The following is a 23,668-nucleotide window of genomic DNA, read 5'->3' on the forward strand; positions in this document are numbered from 1 at the left end:
GTGAAATGTCCATACGCTAGCAGAAAACATGAAATAAATATAACAACGGTGCCTTACTTAGAACAATGTAACGGGATATTGTCTCAAAAAAAAACCTGCCCATATTATTATCAAATTCAAGGACAGTTATACTGCTCAAGCAAAACATACTGCAACTTGGTCATTTACACCTACAAGGACATCAAAGTGATTTATGTTGAAAAAGACAATAATTTTATAATTAATATGTTAAATAAATTAGATATCTTTTATGAAAATATTTTCAAAGAAGCATTGTATGAAAAACATCTGTATTATAACTATACACACTTGTCGAAATAAAAAATCAGGAATATTTTTAATTATTTTTATTGATTATTCCTTCTCTAATATTACATAAGTAACTTCTCTACTTTTTGTTTCTTCAGAAACTGGTTTCATATTCCATGAAAATATAGATGGTACAGCACCTTTCTTCAGATATTTATGTTAATGTTTGACACCTACAACACAAAGAATAACATTTAAATATACTATCACAAGGAAACATGACCATAGTTTCAAAATATTTGTTATTGCAATGGATGCAGCGATTTAGATAGAACTTTCAATAGTAACAGCTGGTAATGAACAACAGCTCATGAGGAATGTGTTTCCTCCAGTCTGATTTTGTGTTTGTTAAAAGGTTCCTTACAGCATAAATCTACATGCAAAATATGTTAGCAACTAATAGTATGCCTAACTAATTATTATTGGATTTTTTTAATAAGAGAACAAAGATGTGTGCTACACCTAGTCATGCATTATAAATATTTGACAGAAAGAAGCATACCTGTGTATTTACTAATGTTTTCATAGTCAGATTCCACAAAGTGTTTACGACATAACCTCGAACTTTTTGTGGGAGTACTTTTTTCGCGTCAAATGGCCTTTAACCACAGTCTTCTAATTTTCTTGTCCTTCGGGAATTGATGTACTCCAATTTCTGAGCATATTGGTACAAAACAACGCGTCATTGTGCTTAAAATAATTTTTAATAAAAAATTCCAATACAAATATTGAATGTTATGGGAACAATGCACACCAGCGCCACTTTGACAGTTGCCAACCCCATTAGGGCAACTCGTGCAGCGTAAAGCGCATTCATCATGTGCCTCGAGATGCGTGAAGCGGTAACTAGTGTTGTGCAAGAATTCAGAATAACTTCTCATTCGTTTTTAATTATTTTATTATTTTACTAATGCAAATAAATTTATTGTCTATTCTGCAGCTATCTATATTCTGGTTCAATATTTGAAACAGAAATTAAATCATACAACAAAAGATGAAGATGTCACTGGACAACTGATTCTGTATATATTACTACTAAGATTAAAATCAGCCAAAGGAATAGCTCATTGTTAACTGAAACAGATCGCTACGAGACACTAAAACAAAAGAGAAAAAAAAAAATTGAAACCATAGAGTTTTTATATTATCGTTGTTTACTTGCACAACTATATTACAAAATACCTATAGTTTGTGCAGAGATAAAAGTTTATGATTATATTTTTTGAGTTCTAAATGTTAATAAAAATGAAAATAAAAATAAAGTGTTTTGGTTTATTCATCAATAAGCATAGAAATATAGTAATAATAAATTAGGAAGAATTCCAAAATAATAAATCGATCTACAGCATATACATATTTTTTTATGTTTTTTTATTAGATGGACGAGCTCACAGCCCACCTGATATTAAGTGGTTACTGGAGCCCATAGACATCTACAACGTAAATGCGCCACTCACCTTGAGATATCAGTTCTAAGGTCTCAGTATAGTTACAAGGGCTGCCCCACCCTTCAAACCGAAACGCATTACTGCTTCACGGCAGAAATAGACAGGGCGGTGGTACCAACCAGTGCCGTCTCACAAGAGGTCCTACCACCAGTAGAACAAGAAGTCCTACCACCAGTAATTGAACACATTGAGATTTTTCACTATCGTTCATTATGCATAACTAACTATATTACAAGATGCCTATACTTTAACCGTAGGCAGCGGCTTGGCTCTGCCCTTGGCATTACTGAGGTCCATGTCTGCCTACAACGGGTAATAAAAAAAAACTTATTTATTTGAACGTTTCGATTGTTTTACGGGTGGATTAAAAATTATCGATATCTTAATATCGATATTATACAGTCACTGTGCGGCATCTGTGTCAGATGCGTGGCAGGTGGCGCGGGCGCAGGTGACCCGCCGTACTTGGCGCGCAGCCTTGCACACCAAAATCTTTGCCTTCCAACATTTTGTTAGTAGAGAGCGAATTATGAAATTAACGTATCGATAGTCCCGCACTATGATCCTTTCTATTCTGCTCCAGTATGGAAATGATAATAGTAAACAGTATTTATGTTTAACTGTAAGTGCTGAAAGCGAAGCAGTAATGAATTGACTGCGACATAACAACTCTGCCCACTGAGTGTCTCGCCGGATCTTCTCAGTGGGTCGCGTTTCCGATCCGGTGGTAGATTCGGCGAAGCACTGCTCTTGCTAGGGTCAGTGTTAGCAACTCTCCGGTTTGAGCCCCGCGAGCTCACCTACACACGTTAGGGTGAAGCTGAAATAGCCTCTCAAGGCTATCAGCATAGGTAGGAAAAAAAAAAAAATAACTGTAACTGTTTTTTTTTTCCAGCACTCTTTTTTAGCTCTTTATATAATATGTTTATTTGTATGGAACCGGATCTTTAAGGTAGTTTTCTCCGTTTTCGAGTCGTCAAATCTTTGCACACGCATCAAGGGCCGACGACATTACAATAATTTTATAACTTCGCTCTGACTATGACTATCCTGACCGGTGTCGATAGGTTAAAACGAGAGATGAACTTAATGAAAAAGAAGCAATCTTTTTGTTCCTTATGCATATATTTTTTTTATTGCTTAGATGTGTGGACGATCTCACAGCTCACCTGATGTTAAGTGGTTACTGGAGCCCATAGACATCTACAACGTAAATGCGCCACACACCTTGAGATATAGTTCTAAGGTCTTAGTATAGTCACAACGGCTGCCCCACCCTTCAAACCGAAACGCATTACTGCTTCACGGCAGAAATAGGCGGGGCGGTGGTACCTACCCGTGCGGACTCGCAAGAGGTCCTACCACCAGTAATTACGCAAATTATAATTTTGCGGGTTTCATTTTTATTACACGATGTTATTCCTTCACCGTGGAAGTCAATCGTGAACATTTGTTGAGTACGTATTTCATTAGAAAAATTGGTACCCGCCTGCGGGATTCGAACACCGGTGCATCGCTTCAACACGAATGCACGTTAGGCCACGACGACTTTTTTAAATATTATATATGTCGTGGATAACGACTTTTAGTTGTCGTGGATAACGACTTTTAGTTGTCGTGGATAACGACTTTTAGTAATATTAAGACGGTGGTTTTGATTATTATTTTAAATGATGAAATGTTGTTTTGATAAATATCACAAAATGAAGGGTAGACTTCGTAACGCCACAGTATAAAATGGCGGTACGTGGACAGAGTCGTGGCATTCGTGTCAGACAGTGATTCCGTCCGTCTCAGCAGTGAGTCTCTGACAGTCAGTCAGTCAGTCAGTCGGACTGTCGGTATGTGCAACGAAACTGTCGGTTTATCCTGTCATTGTGAAAGTTGTGTGTGTTGAGTTTCAATAATTATTATTGAAAAATTTTATTGACTAAACTGAGTTCAATCGAATACGAGTGATGACGAAACTACCGCTCAGCCATCACTGACGTGTGCCGACATATATATATATATTTTATATATATTTTTTAAGTTTTTTAGCTATATGTTATGCGATTAATCTAAAATACTTATTTTGTCATTATAAACATAATTCTCATACGAGTATGTATATATTATATGTTGTATAAATTATCATTAGCTTTTTTTTTCTTTTTTTTCTTTTCGGGCCGTGGGCCGAACCTCTTACGAGGTCCACGCACCTAGGGGGCGCGCGGGATATGTGGTACTTGACAAATTGTCATTAGCCTTTTTTTTTTCGGACTGGGGACCGAACCTCCTACGAGGTCACCGCGCCTAGGGGGCGCGCGTGGTATGTGGGACTTTACGATCTGCAAAGTGTTGGGAGCAGACCGCGGGCAAAAGGAATTTTAAGGCCCACCCACTAAACGATTCCCCTGCCCTCTTACACCCGACGTCCGATCTCCGTCCGGGGTCAAAACCCGGTCAGAGTAGGGGGGTTCCCACGGTCAACACTACAACCAGACACGCGGTGCCACCCCGAGGACGCCCGACCGACGGGTTGTCGAGGCGATAGTCGACGACCAGCGATGCCGGTCTTCGCGGTACGGCGGCCCTACCAGGCCGTCCGGGCGATGCCACTGATGTTCCGGGATACCCCGCTGGGCCAGAATCAGCCTGCCGGGTCGGAACGCGATACACCGCCGACCGGGTTGCTCTTCCACAGTATGTTCGGCGACGACAGCGACGACGAAAATTGTCATTAGCCTAGTTTAAGTCATTTTACCTTATAATCAATCATCCATATTTCTTCTACTTAGTGACTTCAATTCCAACTTGAATGTAAAGGCAAAACTCGCCGAGATAAAACAAGAAAAATATAAACATAAAAATTTCGCTAAGTTGATAAAATAAAGTGCTGTAGATGAGATCGAGCGTGTTGAGCTAATTGTTTGTACATTTAATTAATTTTTATTCGAAAATACACACGGTAAATTATGCTTTCAAACTTTTTTATTGTCTGTGATAATTAAGGATGGACTCACAAGAAACAGCCAGCTAGTAGAGGAGTTTATTTAAAAATAAGGTATGGTATTTTTCGTTTCATTAAAGGAATGTTAAAACAACTGTTACCAAGGCTCGACATTGCGTACGTAGCAAGTATGTACTTCCTGGGTTAAGATCAAATATAATTGTGTTTGTTGAATATTTTATTGTAATAAACGAGATTCAAGATTACGTCTAGGTAATATGTAATTTTTGAACACTATAATTTGCAATCATAACTTAAGTTATTTAAACAGATGACAATGCAAAGAACCATTTTTACCAACATCACATTAATACCGGTTTTCGAGCTGCTATTCCAAATTCAAATACGAGCGGGGGCGTGGGAAAAAGGCCTTCTGTTCGAAACTCCTTCACCAAATCCTTAATACACCTGCTGGCCGTTCGCAGCTTTATAAAAAAATCAGTGCGTTCCTTTTTCGAACGGACACCTATAGCTGTTTCGATGGGTTATTTTTTTTTTTAAAGTAGTCGTGAGATACCGGGGTTTATACTACGATTATTAAGTGGTAGAATCACGACGCGGTAATTTGTTTTTTTTTATCACTACCTCACGATCGATGAAGGGTTATTGATCATTATAGACATCATAACTCGATGCGTCCGTTTTTTAACAAAGAACCTTCGTATTAGTGGCATTATTTTTCAAATTAATTTGGACCTATAATTTAGTAGTATCTAAGGATTAATAAAACGAACAAGTAGAAACAGCCCACCGCGTGCATAGATAATCGTGTAATGTCTACAAAAACTAAACCGGTTCAATCTGGCTGAGTAAAAACTCCCACTATAGTATAATTTACTCGAATTAAGCGTAGCAGTGTCACGTACATAGAGATTGAGTGAAGTGAAAAAATATTGGAACATTGCTGAAGTGAAAGGTTCCGTAGCGGTTATTAATAAAATTAATTCACGTTTCAATACTTTCAATATTAGGACGTGTTCGCATAAGGTGATTTGTACCGAGTGACGTAGCTATTTCTAATCCTGTGTTCTACAAGACACGTTCACGAAAGACTTCCACTCGCGACCGTCTATGATTTTGAAAAGTTCGCGAAGAAAAAACTTGCTTCTGAAAATAGAATGTTCATGAACAATTTTTGCGTTCAGGATCACGGCCATTTTGATTATCATCCATTAACGATTGTAAATAATCTGGAATAAATCACACTGTCGTCTTGCTCCGAAATTTCGATTCCCTTTGCCATGGGAACTAAACATTATACTTAAGTTTATATCTTAAATGTTTTACACGTATAAAGACAACCACACCGAAACAATAAATACAATGGAGACAGCTAAATTTATTGTAAATGAATGTTTATATATGTACATACGTGTTCGTGTAAGCAATATTGAAACCCTGTTAAAAGTGAACATTAGCGAGTCTTTAGAGATGTGTTCACAAGAATATTTTAGTAGGTATTTTTTTACAAGGCTCTTGTCGTCCAAATATGGCGGACAGACGCGTGTGCACACCGGCCGTCGTTACCGCGAGACGATCGCATTCCATATTTAAAATTGGATTTTAATGTCAGCCGATTGGGCTGTATACGTATTCCTTTTAGCCTTATGGTATTGTCGAACAAATATTATTTTCATAACTGCGTAATTTCGTAATAATTTACATTGACATTATTGCTGGAAACATTACATTACGCTTTGAAATTGGATGCGGATGTAATGCATTCGTGAGTGCAATACTTACAAAACGAAATAAAATGAAGTAAAAAGAAACGGTTCATAAATTTGAAGCATAAATTTGAATTAATTATCTGAAATGTTTGGTTTAAGTGAACCTATAATGTTCACAATGGTAGAAATTTCCAATAAATGACTTATTGGAGGACTCAAATTGAAAACATTAGCTCTTCCTTATATTCTCTTTTACAGTGACTATTCACACCAGGAGTGTACCAGCAAGCCGGTTGACAGAGAAGAATAATAACAAATTGTGAGGAGTCAAGTGTAATAACAGAGAAAAGGAAGATTTACAGATTAATTCTTTATTTGGTTCAAAAATTATAAAAAAAAAACAATATGTCGCTTCTAGATAGGTTAAATTACTTCTGTGGATTTTAGTAACTATTGGCTAGATTAATTAGTGTTAAATGTGTCATATTTAAAACTTCACATAAATCACTAAACACTCGATAGAAGTGTTTTTTTAAATAAGAAGATAATCTACCTTATTGCCTGAATTCCACCACTCTGCTTGAGGTAAGGCCAAATCACAATTTTTGTTATTGCTTAGATGGGTGGACGAGCTCACAGCCTACCTGATGTTAAGTGGTTATTGGAGCTCATAGACATCAACAACGTAAATGCGCCACCCACCTTGAGATATAAGTTCTAAGGTCTCAGTATAGTTACAGCGGCTGCCCAACCCTTCAAAACGAAACGCATTACTGCTTCACGGCATAAATAGGCTGGGTGGTGGTACCTACCCGTGCGGAGTCACAAGAGGTCCTACCACCAGTAAATTAAGTTAAGTATGTAATTATAATGTAATAATCGTCCCGTCCTTCAAAAAGTATTATTACATGACTGCTTCACTTCGGAAATAGGTAGGCAGCTACCCATTATGGTTTATATTACGCCCTGGTTAGACTTGCAATAATTAAAGCTGAAAGCAAAATAAAACTATTAAGTAGAATATATAGATTACAAATTAAGAAAATACCAATCAGAACCACACAAAGCAACCTGCGTTGCGTTGCGTCCCAGTACCCATTGCGAACTTTTTCTTTTGCCAAACTTTTTTTCGCTTCCTCGCGAGCAAGCGGTTCCGTATCCGGCGGAAGTAGGCAGAAGAGATTGGGTTTTTGCGCAATAGCCGCTTTGTGGCGTTTCCTGTCTCAGGCACTTGGCGAATGATGGTGCATTGTGACCTTGGGGTCAGATTACACGTGGGGCTCTTGTCACAAATCCTCAGTGGCGTTTTAGTCAATGTTTAATTAACTCTCCTTTGTGTAAGGACCTATCCGGATACGTGTTAATTTATATTATGTAGTACTATTTGCTATTAGTATGTGGTAGTTATGTGGTATTATGAGTATGAGTCAATATTTCCGTGATAATAATGGTTGGTTAATGCAAAATTACTAAATGTTTTTTTATATATTAATAATAATAAAAAACTAATACTACATACACATCACGGAAGACTCTACAATCGATTCAATTCTTAAGGGTTACCTCGTTACTCATTATAATATAATATATTAAAGTCGCTGGCCTTTTTAAGCCAAATATTTTAATTTTATATTACCATTTTTTTTACTACACACTGATTCGAATTTAAGTGTCTCAAAAGAGTCTATTAATTTGTAAATACTATTAAATATTCTTGAGCTAAATCATACTATTGTGACTCGGAACAGTACGAGTTTACTTTGTTTACTAAAGTTGATTGATGGAAGCATAATATATTGAATATAATGGTCAATATCAGGATGTAAAGTTGATACCTCTGGCTTCCTGTAAGTCTATATCGCTCATACTAAATATGATGTTAAGAACTTCATTAAAGTTTTTTTTTGAACTAACTAATTGACAGTAACCATGAGGAGTGAATCTGGCTTCGCCAAGGTAAGCCTGGTAAGCTCAGCTTGAAAGAGATCGCCAAAATCTGCCCTAGCAAGAGCTGTGTTTCGCTGAATCTACCACCGGATTAGAATTGCGACCTACTGTGAAAGTCCGACGAGAAACTTAATGGATTGTGTCTATGGATTAGGTAGTGTGCCCAACTCTTCGTCGCATTGATGAGTTAGATGGCAACGGTGATACACGCTTAGAATGCCTAAAAGAGCCGAGAGTGGATGGAGGAGGATCCGAAATGAAAAGTCTAAGGCCGCTCTGCGTTGACCCGTCATTTTCAGCCAGCAGCCGCGAGACTCATCTCGTCTTATCGGATTTAATTTCGAAGATGTTTATCCCAGACGAACACAATAAGGTGCCGGCAGATGGTGAACGTTCAACAAAGCACTTGTGCCGAACGATTTATTTTTTTCATACACCATGTGCTCCGAATCTACCTTTTTCATAGTCATATTTGCATCCTAGTGACACATGTCGCTGGCATACGGGAAAACCGAAAAAAATCTTGAGATTTAAAAAAAAAAACAAGAAAAAATGGTTCAAAACGACAGCTGTACGAAAAGAAGCACGTGCCATCTGCCAAATCTAAGAAGCTAGCGTACAAAGGAATAGATTTACAAAAAAAAAAATGTAAGGAACACACACACTAGTGCAAGTCTGCGATCGATGTGCGCACGCGCTACGGCAGATGTTACGCTTTGATTGGCCGAAGGTGTTTCTGTATCGAGCTCAACTTAAACAGATAAGGAACATGACTTATGACTGTACATATGATATATGAATCCCTTATCCTTGTAAATTAAAAATAACGGCCACGAGATTTCAAGTTCATAGGTAAAATTCAACCCTAGTTATTTCAGTTTTACTTTGTTTTTTTGCCTACTTAATTGATAGCCTAAGGGAATATTCCAACTTCGCGCGGACCGGACACTTTTACGTAGTCTTTTGTTTTTGATTTAGTCCTTTTTTTTATAACCTGTTTAATAGGTATTTCATTTCCTTGATTAGCAGACGTTAATGTGTTGACTGATGATGGGTGATTAGAAAGTTCGGTCTCTATTGTTAATGAATTTGTTTCACTTTTATTTTTTTATTGTTTCCTCGGAATGAATAATGAGCGATGTTAATTGATTGAGCGATTAAGCTCGAAGATCATTTGTATGTGGCATCCGTTTGGCGCAATCGCCTTTAAAGTAAAGTTCACCTTGAAAACAAGATCTTCTGTTTTCTATTACTATTCTATTATTCGACTATTTCGGAAGTATCGAATGTTATAAGTTTTCGTGGTCATTGGACGACTGAGAGTAAACAAAAAAAACGAGATTAAAACATAAAAGTCGTTTCAATTACATTCCCTTATCTACGTACGTATGTACGTACGTAGATGTGTACACGTTTTTTTTTATTGCCCTTGTAGGCAGACGAGCATACGGCCCACCTGATGGTGAGTGGTTACCTTCACCCATGAACTTCAGCAATGCCAGGGGCAGAGCCAAGCCGCTGCCTACCGAATATGTACCCCTGTGTTTTAAATGTTTGTTAGTCCTAATTTTGCATACTGCGCTGGATCCTATTGAAGATTGAGACAAAACAAAATGGGCTGGCGAGTGCCACGACCAACTGTTTTAACTTATAGAATATAATTTATCGATATAGTTACACCCGGCCCGAATTGCTGGCCGATCTTTGATTTAACCTCGATCCGATCTGTTCTATCCCGGTATTATCCTATCCTATGGGTACCTAATAGTGCTCATCAACCTTAATCATATATAACTAGTCAGGTCATAAGTATTGTCACACAGTAAAAACTTTTCTTTTAGAATGCTGGCCACAAAAAAGTTTATTGAATTCGAATTTCGAATTGTTCATGAAAATAAAAATGTATACTTTTAGAATTTTACTCATTTTTAAATATGGAGTGGACGCTTAAAGAAGACCGTGTTGCAGTTATTGCGTTGCATCGTTGCGGTTACGCGCCAATTCAAATTTTTAACATACTGAAAAATTTTAATATAACCAAAAGATTCGTTTATCGTACCATCAAACGATACAATGAAGACTCTAGTGTAGATGACAGGTCAAGAAGTGGTCGCCCTCGGTCTGTTAGGACTCCAGCAGTGATAGAAGCTGTGAAGGCGCGAATTCAAAGAAATCCCAAACGTAAGCAGAAACTGTTGACCCTTCAGATGGGGTTAAGCAGAACCACGGTGAAAAGGGTGTTAAATGAAGACTTAGGGCTTCGGGCATATCGAAGAAAAACAGGACATCGTTTGAATGCTCGTCTAATGGACCTGAGACTGAAGAGATGCCGCGCTTTGTTGAAGCGGTACGCGGGAAAAAAATATCGGGTAATTCTTTTTTCGGATGAAAAAAATTTTACCATAGAAGAGAGCTACAACAAACAAAATGATAAGGTGTACGCACACAGTAGTGAAGAAGCGAGCAACCGTATTCCGCGTGTCCAACGAGGTCATTTTCCATCCTCGCTCATGGTATGGTTGGGAGTTTCTTATTGGGGCTTAACAGAGGTACATTTTTGTGAGAAAGGTGTAAAAACGAATGCAGTTGTGTATCAAAATACAGTCCTGACGAACCTTGTGGAACCTGTTTCTCATACCATGTTCAATAACAGGCACTGGGTATTCCAACAAGATTCGGCGCCAGCTCATAGAGCGAAGAGCACACAAGACTGGCTGGCGGCGCGTGAAATCGACTTCATCCGGCACGAAGACTGGCCCTCCTCCAGTCCAGATTTGAATCCGTTAGATTACAAGATATGGCAACACTTGGAGGAAAAGGCGTGCTCAAAGCCTCATCTCAATTTGGAGTCACTAAAGACATCCTTGATTAAGGCAGCCGCCGATATTGACATGGACCTCGTTCGTGCTGCGATAGACGACTGACCGCGCAGATTGAAGGCCTGTATTCAAAATCACGGAGGTCATTTTGAATAAACTTTAAAGTCATAAGAATCTATGTTTTGTTAAGTTCATTTTGGTATATGAATGGTTACATAATGAATAAACTTGTTTCAATTATTTTACATTAAACATGTGACAGAATTTATGACCTGACTAGGTACAGTTAATTAATTACCGCACCCTGGCCCTCATCTCTCACGCTAGCAAAGTTCTTTTGCATGTAATAAACAGCAGGATTCGTTACTATTTGGACTGGCAGATCCCGCAGGAACAAGCTGGATTTGTAAAAGGCAAGGGCACGAGGGAGCAAATACTGAACGTGAGACAGATTGTGGAAAAGTGCTACGAATTCGACACGCCGGTCATCATGTGTTTCGTTGACTATAGTAAGGCTTTTGACTGTGTTGACTGGAACTGCTTGTGGGATGTCCTCACAGAGTTGGGGGTCCCTCGCCACCTTACTGCACTCCTTCAGTCATTATACTACAACAGCCAGGGAGTAGTGAGAATCGATAGGACTGCATCTGACTCGTTCAAATTTCACAAGGGCGTGCGGCAGGGCTGCATCCTGTCACCCATCCTGTTCAATATTTACGGCGAATACATCGTCAGGAAAACATGCGATGGATGGGATGCTGGTATTACCGTCGGAGGCTGTAAAATCTCTAACTTACGCTACGCTGACGACACCACTCTCCTGGCAGCCAGCGAAATCGAGATGAGCAAGTTCTTGGACAGGATGGAGCGCATTAGCAAAGACCTCGGACTCGCGATAAACAGATCTAAAACAAAGGTCATGATCGTTGATCGCACAGGCAGACTGGAGCTCAGCGGTACACTTAATTTAGAAGTAACGGACAACTTTGTTTACCTGGGCTCCAACATCAGCAACAATGGCTCTTGTGAACCGGAAATTCGTAGACGGATTGGGATGGCAAAAGGTGCCATGTCTCAGCTGGACAAAATATGGAAGTACAAAAATATCTCTATGAACACCAAGAGCAACCTAGTCCGCACACTAGTGTTTTCAATATTCATATACGGAGCAGAGACATGGACTATAAAGAAAGCTGACCGCAATCGGATTGATGCCTTCGAAATGTGGTGCTGGAGGAGGATGTTGGATATTCCCTGGACCGCACGCCGCACCAATTTATCCATCCTAGCTCAGTTGAAGATCCGGACTAGACTCTCCACCATTTGCATGCGAAGGATTCTTGAATACTTTGGCCACATCGCAAGGAAAGACAGTGACAACTTAGAGAAATTGATGGTCACTGGAAAGGTCGAGGGCAAGCGACTAAGAGGCAGGAACCCGACCCGTTGGACGGACCAGATTCGTGCAGCCCTGGATACCACAGTGCACGATGCTCTGCACTCAGCTGCAGATAGGAACAGCTGGCGGTGCACTATAAAAAACAATCTGTTTCAAGGCCATGACCACGACCCTCAGTAATGAGGAAACCGACGCAAGGAGGAGGAGGTACAGTTAGCATGCTTGGTTGTTCATAACATCTTTAATAGAATTAGCAGTTCAGTTTGTATCAGACATCGTCGTGGCCTAAAGGATAAGACGTCCGGTGCATTCGTATGTAGCGATGCACCGGTGTTCGAATCCCGCAGGCGGGTACCAATTTTTCTAATGAAATACGTACTTAACAAATGTTCACGATTGACTTCCACGATGAAGGAATAGCATCGTATAATAAAAATCAAACCCGCAAAATTATAATTTGCGTAATTACTGGTGGTAGGACCTCTTGTGAGTCCGCGTGGGTAGGTACCACCTCCCTGCCTATTTCAGCCGTGAAGCAGTAATGCGTTTCGGTTTGAAGGGTAGGGCAGCTGTTGTAACTGTACTGAGACCTTAAAATTTATATTTCAAGGTGTGTGGCGCATTTACGTTGTAGATGTCTATGGGCTCCAGTAACCACTAAACACCAGGTGGGCTGTGAGCTCATCCACATTTTATCTATAGCGAACACATACATGGACTTTTATAAACACATATATGTACATACATAGCTTACTGCCATCGCAAACATTCGAAGCCTTACTTTGCGAAAGTCAGATAAACAAAAATTATCATTTTTTTACGAGTCGAGAACATTTTGATTAATTACAGTTTCGGAGTTTGTTGCGGAAACTTTCTTGTACATTACAATATTGTTCAATTTTCATTCGTTAAAGACATCAGATCTGTTTTTAGTTGGTCTAAGAGCACGGAGTTCTATGCTGCTATTGTATTTTAAGAATACTTAAATGTCTTCATCATCTTTTTCTGATTAAAGTAGACGTAGTTTCTTGTGTCAAGAACCCGCTTTAACACGATTTAATTCAGGGATCTGTATACGAAAATCAATAACAGAAATAAGTCTGTTATTCCTACGTATTTCACAAGGTACTATATTTTCTTAATATCTCCTTTACAAAAACTTCTTTAAACCAGAAGGCAAAGGTTCCCACAGACATAAAGCCTCACTACCTGACTGCATACAGCAGCTGCATCAGTTAAATCGATCCTGTTTTATGTCTCTTTCTAGCGTGCTTATAAATTTATATCTTTCTCTATCTACGATGATAACCTGAGAAATAGTGAAGAAAAAATTAAGAAACGGCTGTTTGCTTGATTGATAATGCTTACGAGTCAGTACAATGGGTCAATTTTTATGTAGACTCTAGAATTTCGATTTAAAAAAATATGTCACAACGTTTCATATGCTTTTGCTAATCGATTAAACGTCAAGCTTACTTCAAAACATCGAGCATTCTATTTACAATAATTAAAAAAACTAAAACTAAAAAAAATGCATGGTGGTTTAATATACATCAGTCATAATTTACATTCAAAGTTCCAATATATATATCCTGCTAAATGTCTATTTGTATTAAATACTTTCACCACTAACACCACTTCTCCTGCTTTATTAATATTCAGGGTTCCTCTATTTTTAAACATAGTTTCATCACGAGGCAGATAATAAACAGAGACCGACTGTGTAATGAGATCAGTACCATCAATAAACAACGTGATTCGGTTTTGTTTGAGTGTAAAACAATGGGTGTGTAACGTTTTCATTGCATCATACACATCATTTCGGATCCTCCCGATCCACTAACGGTACTTTTAAGTACCTCAAGCACCGGTCATCGTTCTCGTCGAACCCGTCGCTTGCGACGAAGGGCTCGGCGAGTAAATTAACCCACAGACACAGCCCACTGAGTTTCTCGCCGGATCTTCTCAGTGGGTCGCGTTTCCGATCCGGTGGTAGATTCTGCGAAGCACGGCTCTTGCTAAGGTTCGTGTTGAACCCGAAATCAAACAAGACTTTCTAGCATCTGCTTCAAAAGAATCCTAGGGTACTTCCAATACATTTCCAGGAAAGAAGACCATTTTGATTAACAGGTGGTTACTGGTAAAGTAGAAGAGAAAGATCGCGGAGGCACAGTCCAATGCATTGACCTGGTCAGATTCGCACTATCCTTGATTCCATGGTCTGTGATGCTCTCCGAGTAGCCGAAGACACGATGAGATGGCACAACATCGCCAGGATATCTCCATCATGGTTGGGTATAGTCACAATCCTCAGACATCAAGCAGCACGACTTGAGAAGGAGTGACATTGTTCAGGGAGACTCATAAATTGAAATTTGTTTGATTTCATTGATTACAAAATTTATAGAGTTATTATATTTTGGTCAAAAGGGTGGGAGAGCCTTGTGAACATGTGATAAGTAGAGAGAAGATGCGTGTGACTTGTAGATGTATGGAAATGGTAGTGCAAGGTAGAGGGGGAAGAGGTCGACCCAAGAAGACATGGACGGAGCGTGTGATTGACGATATGAGAGAGAGAGCAGTGAGTGTTCAGCTGACGGCTGATAGAAGAGAATAGAAGAGAAAAATTTGCTATGCCGAGCCCACTAAGTGGGATAAGGGGAAGAAAAAGAAGAAGAAAAGGGTGGAAGAGTACTGTACTGTAAAATTGAGTTTTAGAACTTAAGTCTCGTGACGAGTGGCGGTATTTACATTGTTTACATCTATGGGCTCCGGTGACTAAGCTTAGACGAACTACCAACCTAATAATGGTAAACCTAAAATGAATCTAAGGAAATTAATGGAAAAAAAGCGATTGGTATAGAATTCTATTTTCACCTATCGTTTTCGTGCACGTGTATTACCTACACAAACGTACAAGGCACTGTGCAGTTTCCTAATAAAATCAAATGTGAGATTTCGTAATCAAAACCTTCATTCAATTCTCAACCTTAACCTTAATGACAAAAGACGGAGCTTCACTTTTCAATTGTACTCTCGATCAGCTGATTCCCAAGGCCTAGCACACGTGTGCGGGTCGATTTTGCGATTTTTTTTTCCATAAGGATTATCGCGTAAAAAATCTTTTATTGCGCTTATGCAAGATCGTGGGAACAGCGTACCACGTGCCTCAAGGATTTTACCTGAGTTGCGTAAGTTTTTTTTAGAAAGTCTTAACGCAAAGGGATCGCAATTGTAGCATTTTATTTGAAGCTTTTAAATCTATTCGATTTCTCATGTCACTCGGTACTATTACTACGAGTATACTATTTTGCGAATGACATTCGACCTTTTTAATACGAATTTTTTGCGATACAATCATATTTGCGTAATTACTGGTGGTAGGTGAGTCCGCACGGGTAGGTACCAACTCCCTACCTATTCCAGCCGTGAAGCAGTAATGCCTTTCGGTTTGAAGGGTGAGGCAGCCGTTTTAACTATACTGAGACCTTAGAAATTATATCTCAAGGTGCGTGGCGCATTTACGTTGTAGGTGTCTATGGGCTCCAGTAACCACTTAACACCGGGTGGGGTGTGAGCTCGTCCACTCATATAAGCAATAAAAAAAATACATATATGTAGTTACAACGGCTGCCCCACCCTTCAAACCGAAACGCATTACTGCTTCACGGCAGAAATAGGCAGGGTGGTGGTAACCACCCGCGCGGATTATAATACAATCTGTAAGTTGTCCGTTGCCACGAAAACCGTAAAACTTTCGTAATATTATGACAACAAAAACAAGAGAAAGCCAAAAAAAAAATACCAAAATCTAAAATTCCCGAAAATCAAAACGTAATACTAGAGATTTAAAAAAATAATGTATCCGCAACAAGTCTTGACGCACCAAAATCTAGTTGTTTGCTCCAAAATTTCATCGGCAGAACGAATTCAATTAAACTAATTGTAATTTGTAAAATAACGTTACATTTAACGGTTAAACAATTGGATTCATGGCGATCTGTCGAATGTCTGTCGAAAAATTGAAGCAACGTGCCGCGTCGCGTGCTTACCAACGTGGTTTTGTTTGAAATAATGCAATGTAATGAATGAACAGTATTGTAAGTAGTTTTTTTTTTAACGTTTATCTATGTGTATTGACCGAATGTAAGCAGACTGTAATGTTTGCACAGACTGATTTAAAACGTTTATATCCTTAACGACAGATTATTACCGTTTTTGTTTTCAAATAACATAGTGTAATAAAAAATTTAATCCATAAAATTTAATACGTTTCTCATTGCTATGTTTCCTATCATATAATATTTACAACATTTCATAAAATCTGTGTTTCTTATTCAAATGAAATTAATTTATAATGAGTTATACTTGAACTACTGGATCTTCATTACATTGTGATTAAATTTACCAAATATCGATAGGTTTTAAAGTTAACCAAAAGTTAACGTTTTTCTTCGAATCAGTGTAAAAAACTGCCTCATGTCACGCTATATTCTCATATTATTTATATTTTCAATTATAGCCTTTATACACTAGCGTTTAAGGTTTTACATGGTTTAAGAACCTAATTGTGTAATTATTATTTTTCGATTACGTTATCAATGTATTAAATGATATTTTCTGAATGAATGAAGCTATTACATGTTTTTGTATGTTAATTAACATTTTTAATCGAGCGGAGTTTACTTTATCCGATTTCAGAGATGCGTTAGAGGAATTACAGACATTTATTAAGTATTGAGTATTAATTGTAGCCGTATTTTTGAATACAGATGTTAATTAAAGCTACTTTTATGGCTTACTGATTGTCGTAGTCGTCGGTATCGATAAAAAATGTAAAGGTTTTAAAATTTCGAAAATAATAATAATTATTATTATTATAATGATAAATGATATTAATAAAATAATAATTTTGAGTCCGCACCGGAAAGTTCCACCGCAGCGTATCTATACTGAGACCTCGGAACGCATATCTCAAGGTGAGTGGCTGCATTTACGTTGTAGATTCCTATGGGCTCCAGTAACCACTTAACACCAGGGGGGCTCCTCAACGCATCTATGAAATAAATAATAGTTTAAAAAAACTAACAAAATACGCTTTTATAGAAAATCCAACTAAAGAATAGAAAATAAATTTGAATTAAATATAGTGAAAGGAAGAATGATATTATTGTAAAAAAAAAATATTTTTTGGGTTTGCAGTCAACCTTTGAGCTAAATTATTTTACCAGGGTTCTTGTTTATAATTGCAGTAGACCATTTTTTTAAAATTATAATCACAAATTACTTTCCTGGGCTTTTACGTATATTCATAAATGGGGTTAGACCACTCATTTCCATGAAAACTCTTTTAAAACACCGTGTTTGTATTTTTTTTTTTTTCGAGTGCAATGATAATGTTTATTTGAGGTCCGATAAAACAGTTCCATAATGGTAAACGAGTGAACGGTTGCCAGTTTTAAAAATAGGCTATCGATTGTGCTTCTAAATAATTTATATGAGTAATTACACTACAAATTACATATGAATGTTGTTTATTACATCATTTTATTTTCTAAAATGGTATAAGCTGGATTCTAGTAGTGCCATTACGGGCTTAGTTATTTAATTATAATAATAATTTACCTTCAGAGTTCTATTAGCTGTCAGTGTCGTAAAATGAGAAATAAAGGAACAATAAATTAATAAACATATAATAAACGTTATAATTTAACTGCTCCAAGTTAAATTTTCGTCTTCATAATACGGTATATACGTATATAGACCTAAGGGACTTGCAGGAAGAATATATAGACAATATATCCAGTTTTTTGAATTTTTTATTGCTTAGATGGGTGGACGAGCTCGCAGCCCACCTGGTGTTAAATGGTTACTGGAGCCCTTAGACATCTACGACGTAAATGCGCCACCCACCTTGAGATATAAGTTTTAAGGTCTCACGGCTGCTCCATCCTTCAAACCGAAACGCATTACTGCTTCACGGCAGAAATAGGCGGGGTGGTGGTACCTATCTATTCGCGCGGACTCTCAAGAGGTCCTACCACCAGTAAAATCCACTGCTTTGTACAGTAGTCATGGAAACTAATCAATCGAGCACGTAACGTAGTCTCAAAGTTCAAGTGGTCTTTGCGTCAATGAGTTGGCTAATCCCTAAATCGACAAGCTTCAGATTTGTAAGCGATTTCTTGACTGCTAATAGGTGTAATAAAAAGGATATTTTTTCAAAGCGAACATTGGACGTCATAATAGTTATCTCAACAATTTTAATAGCATGTAATTGTAATGTTGATCATAAATAAGACTGTAATGGACGAAACTGTAATGGAGTTGATCAGATGTCACTCGACACTCCCAAATGAAACGCAATAAACTAAATCGTTTTTTTTGTTGTTGCTCGATTCAATATCGATCGATATCTCGGTATCCACAATACGGCTGTAGACCACAATCGATTGTTGACCCAAGATGGTATCGTTTTCACGTGATCTTATGAAGCATTGTGAACGCGCAGGATGCGCTGATGGAAAAAAAAAACAATTTGTATAGCGTAACGGTGGTTTTTGAGTATGAGAAGCATTATTGTCATTTGAAGTGGAATTAATAATGCGGTTTCGTTGTATGGAGCACCTCCGTGTAACTAACTCAAAATTTACGAACGTTTATTTGATAAATTTGGTAAATACACGTGGTGCTACTAAAATTTTCTTCATTTTCATGCTTTTTTTCTTGTAATATACTACCGAATACTCATAGTGTCGATATTGGAAAGGTGCTGGAGTCTTTTTCCCTACCTATTCGCTGGTAAGCTAAGAGGCTTTTTTTCTACCCATTCTGGTAACCTCGAGGGGTTAATCTAGATTCACCGAGCTATGTGGGTTCACGGGGCTCAAGCCGGGGTATTGCTAATACTGGCCCTATCAATAGCAGTACTTCGCAGATTCTACCACCGGATCGGAAACGCGACCTACTGAGAAGATCCGCCAAGAAACTCAGTGGGTTGTGTCTGTGGGTTAATTTACTCGTCGAGCCCTTCGTCGCAAGCGACGGGTTCGGCGAGGACGGTGACCGGTGCTTGAGGTACTTAAAAGCACCGTTAATGGATCGGGAGGATCCGTAATGACGTTTTTAGGGCGACGTCGACTGTTTACCATTCGGTCCACCGGAATGGGTATGTAATACTGGCGTATTACTGGCGGCCATGACAAGAGGGTTTTCATATCGTGCCGCCTTCTCAAAGTGCTAAGAGGATATTCCAGCTACCGCCGTTTGGGTAGGTGATGCTGGGGTTATCAGCGAAATACTTCATGTGTGATGTAGCAATACAGATTGAAGATAATAATTCAAATTTCAATACCGCAAGAGCATTCTTGTTAAATAAATGAAATCATTAGTAATTCTTCACGCGAAATATCCGTCTAAATTTTTATATGAGTAGGTATTAGCCAAACCCGGTCCACTTTGTTTTGACTTATTTGATTTCACTTAGATCCAATCGTTCTCAAACTTCACAGTATCACCTGCTAGGTCTGAGAATAATAAAACAATCCGAGTCTACAGAGAAAATACACGCGCCTTTAAATACATAGATAAATACAGATTTCATTACATATTCTAATCGAAGTTCCCAGCGATCTCGTCGAGAGACCTTCACCTTTCCAAATAAACAACGCTACAATGTCCCGAAACATGAATATAAACTAAGATTGTACTGTTGACAAAACTAAAGCAGTTACATAAATTTCATTCACATACGTACGCACGTGAACCAGATAAGTCTCAGGATATATTTTCGTCAGGGACATGTGTGACTTACAAGGACGTTAGTATAAAACATTGACACAATTTCAATTCAAGAATCGACGGTCCGCGAATTCAGGTGGCGGTAGTACCTACGTGCCGGCGCAGACCTTGGTATTTCTCAGCTGCTTCCAACACTTTGGAAACATTAGCCGACTGTATAGAAAGAAACGCGCCATGTGCACCGCAGGTACACAGCATCGGATTGCAAATTACACTACCCGGATAAGTTTGGGAGACGCCAAGATGTTTCGCTTTACTTCGGCTGCGGCGGTGTGCGGTTTTCGGTCAGGTATTCGCTCTGAAGCCACAGCTTGAGCGACAGATGGGCACCACCGGCTCAAGGAAGCCGCGCATATAGCACGTGCTGGTTAGAAGGAAAAAAATCGCATGCGGGTACAAGTTGTTTAAAATTGATGCGATAAAAAAAAATAGACTGTGGCGTGCATGATTTGTTTGGCACTACCGTGAATAGATGGTGCAGATTAGCCAAGTTTTAGACAGATGCGCGTCGATGTCGTATTTTATTGTGCAGCTTTTGACTTGTTTTTTGAGGCGGCGCAGCTTTTCACGAACAAAACTGTTTCTCGAATATTCGAAACACGTTAAGACTATTGTAGAATTTCTAGTTTCCTCATGAGATGTTAAAGAGTTTTCTAGTTGTTTGATGACATAAATAGGAGCGTGCAATAAATACGTGAGCATTCTCACGGCCTACTTATGTTAAGCGCTTAATATAGCCCAATTTAGTGGTAGGAAGTTTTGTAGGCCAGCTCATATAGGTACCCACTACTCTGCTTACTTCTGAAGCAATAATCGAAGCGAATCTTTTGTGGTTTAAAGGGACAGGACAACCGTTATATTATTGTTTACTGGTGGTAGGATCTCTTGTGAGTCTACACGGATAGGTACCACAACACTACCTATGTCTACCGTGAAGTAGTAATGCGTTTCGGTTTGAAGGGTGGGGCAGCTGTTGTAACTATACTGAGACCTTAGAACTTATATCTCAAGGTAGGTGGTAGCATTTGCGTTGTAGATGTCTATGGGCTCCAGTAACCGCTTAACACCAGGTGGGCTGTGAGCGCGACCACCAATCTAAGCAATAAAAAAAATTAAAACGATTTTTCTTACTTTGATAAAATTAGCCAGGATGTGACAGAGCACTGCTCGTCAGCACGTGTCGACTTGGGGGGTGAGACCACCCAGGGCAACTCATCGCCACCGTCCTCGGTGTGTTGGCAAACAATACAATATTTGGTAATGAGGGCGCCCGATTGATGATATCACGGAACAACATCCTGCTGTAATTGTACTTCATATTGTATCTTCAATTTGCTCGTAAAATCAAAGGATACGTATATCTATGAAGGCATCGTGGCCTCACAAGCGGTCCTACCACCAGTAATAGATTTTCTAAACGCAACTCAGTCTATTGACATTTTAAAGAATTTGCTACTTCCGTCTGCGCGTACTTGGAACAACTCTTTACCAACGATGAGGTATAAAAAATTGCTACTAAACCGACTGAAAATTCACAGTAGTATGTCTCTATTAAGCACGTTACTACTTTGTTAAGAATTTATTAAAGTATTATTGCTAAATCGCGAAACTTTATGTCTTAAAATCTCGAGTTCAATAACCTGTTGACAAAACATAAACAGCTGTACTAAGGAGCTACGTAATGCTTATGATTATAATAAAATTGTAATATAAAAGAGAACTTTGTAAGTCATTTGAACGTGTTAGTATGTGTGCGTCTTGCAAAAAAAAAAACGATCGTTGCCTGCATTCCAAAATATTATTGTACCTTTGTTAATTGATCGAAATTGTCCATTTTATGCTGCAATACCGCGCGTTAACATAAATTACGGTAGGCAGCGGCTTGCCTCTGCCCCTGGTATTGCTAAAATCCATGGGCGACGCTAACCACTCACCATCAGGTGGGCCGTATGCTCGCCTGCATACAAGGGCAATAAAAAAAAAAATCCTGTCGTCAATTGATTGTTAGCGTCTGCACCTAAATGCAACATGCTTTTAAAAATATAAGGTTAAATAATAACAAATTCCTTTATATGTGTAGATGATCTTATGGTCCATCTGACTGTCGGAAACTTCACACTGTGAACTCACCACTATGATAAAAGTATCAATTCTATTGCATAAAGACTGCCCAACGTTAAAACGTTCGCATGACTACAATTTTACCCTCTAATCTATACTTCTATACTAATATTATAAAGAGGAAATATTTGTTTGTTTGTTTGTATTGAATAGGCTCCGAAAATACTGAACTGATTTGAAAAATTCTTTCACTGTTTGGAAGCTACACTATTCCCGAGAGGCATAGGCTATAAATCTTTTTTGAAACAAATTAGGGATCCTTACTAAAACTCCAATAATGTAACCCAAGGTGTAAAAAAATTACCTAAAATATTCTTTACATCGCGTGCCCTGCGAAAACTATTGATTATAGAATAAAATAATGTACTACGACTTTGTAGAGCACATTATTATTTACAAAAAGCGTCGCGGCAGCATATGTCTAACTATTATAGTTATGCCGCATTAAGTGCTCTTTTATTTTTAAAAACAAAACAACGTCAAATATCGTTGAAATTTTTGTTAAAGACCCGAGCGGAGCCGGAGCGTGTTATAAATAAACTTAATTTATTAGAAAAACGCTAAAGTCGGTTAAATTTAACCTCTATGCTTCTTGCAGAAATAATTCATTCTATAATTAGCTAAAATAAAAACGCTAAGATAACGATCATATTATAAATACATATAAAACACTCTGGCTGAATAACAAATGCAGTTAAAAATAATAAAATTCCATTATACAAGACATAACCACTTATTCGGATACAAAGTTGCATTGAGTTAATTCTCCAAAAAGAAGAAAATAACTCAACAGACCTACGTTAATTTTATCTTTCGCAATCCATATTCATTAAAAAAAAAAACCATTGAGAACGTTATTTATATTAATATTCCCTTCGCGATGGCGTCGCACACACTGGCATAAGTCCGAGTGCATATTGCACGTCCCCGTCGTTCAGGCGAGTTTCTCTTTCCAAAGTGGGTGTTAAAAAAGAACGAACTATCCGTCAAGTTTCCGGCAGTTTGCAGGATCTAGTGAGCTAAGAAGCGAGGCTAATTTTCCGGCCAACCGCGCACAATAGGCGTGCCACCTAAACGTACCTTACGAAGGAATTCTTCGCGTATCTATGCGCATACCGGATCCGGTGTCGTCCGTTTTTAATTAATTGGATAAATTATTTTTT

General features: G+C 38.4%; 1 long non-coding RNA gene across 1 annotated transcript; it reads right to left on the minus strand.

The window, feature by feature from the left end:
* Positions 1 to 414: 414 nt before the first annotated feature.
* LOC149502612 (uncharacterized) lies at positions 415 to 1,062 on the minus strand. Its single transcript, XR_016323296.1, has 2 exons — positions 812 to 1,062; positions 415 to 482 (listed from the first exon to the last, which is right to left on the minus strand). It is a non-coding gene; the product is annotated as an uncharacterized LOC149502612 (long non-coding RNA).
* Positions 1,063 to 23,668: the final 22,606 nt, after the last annotated feature.

This window comes from Bombyx mandarina, chromosome 07, assembly GCF_030267445.1.
Source record: "Bombyx mandarina strain Sakado chromosome 07, ASM3026744v2".
Classification (NCBI taxonomy): domain Eukaryota; kingdom Metazoa; phylum Arthropoda; class Insecta; order Lepidoptera; family Bombycidae; genus Bombyx; species Bombyx mandarina.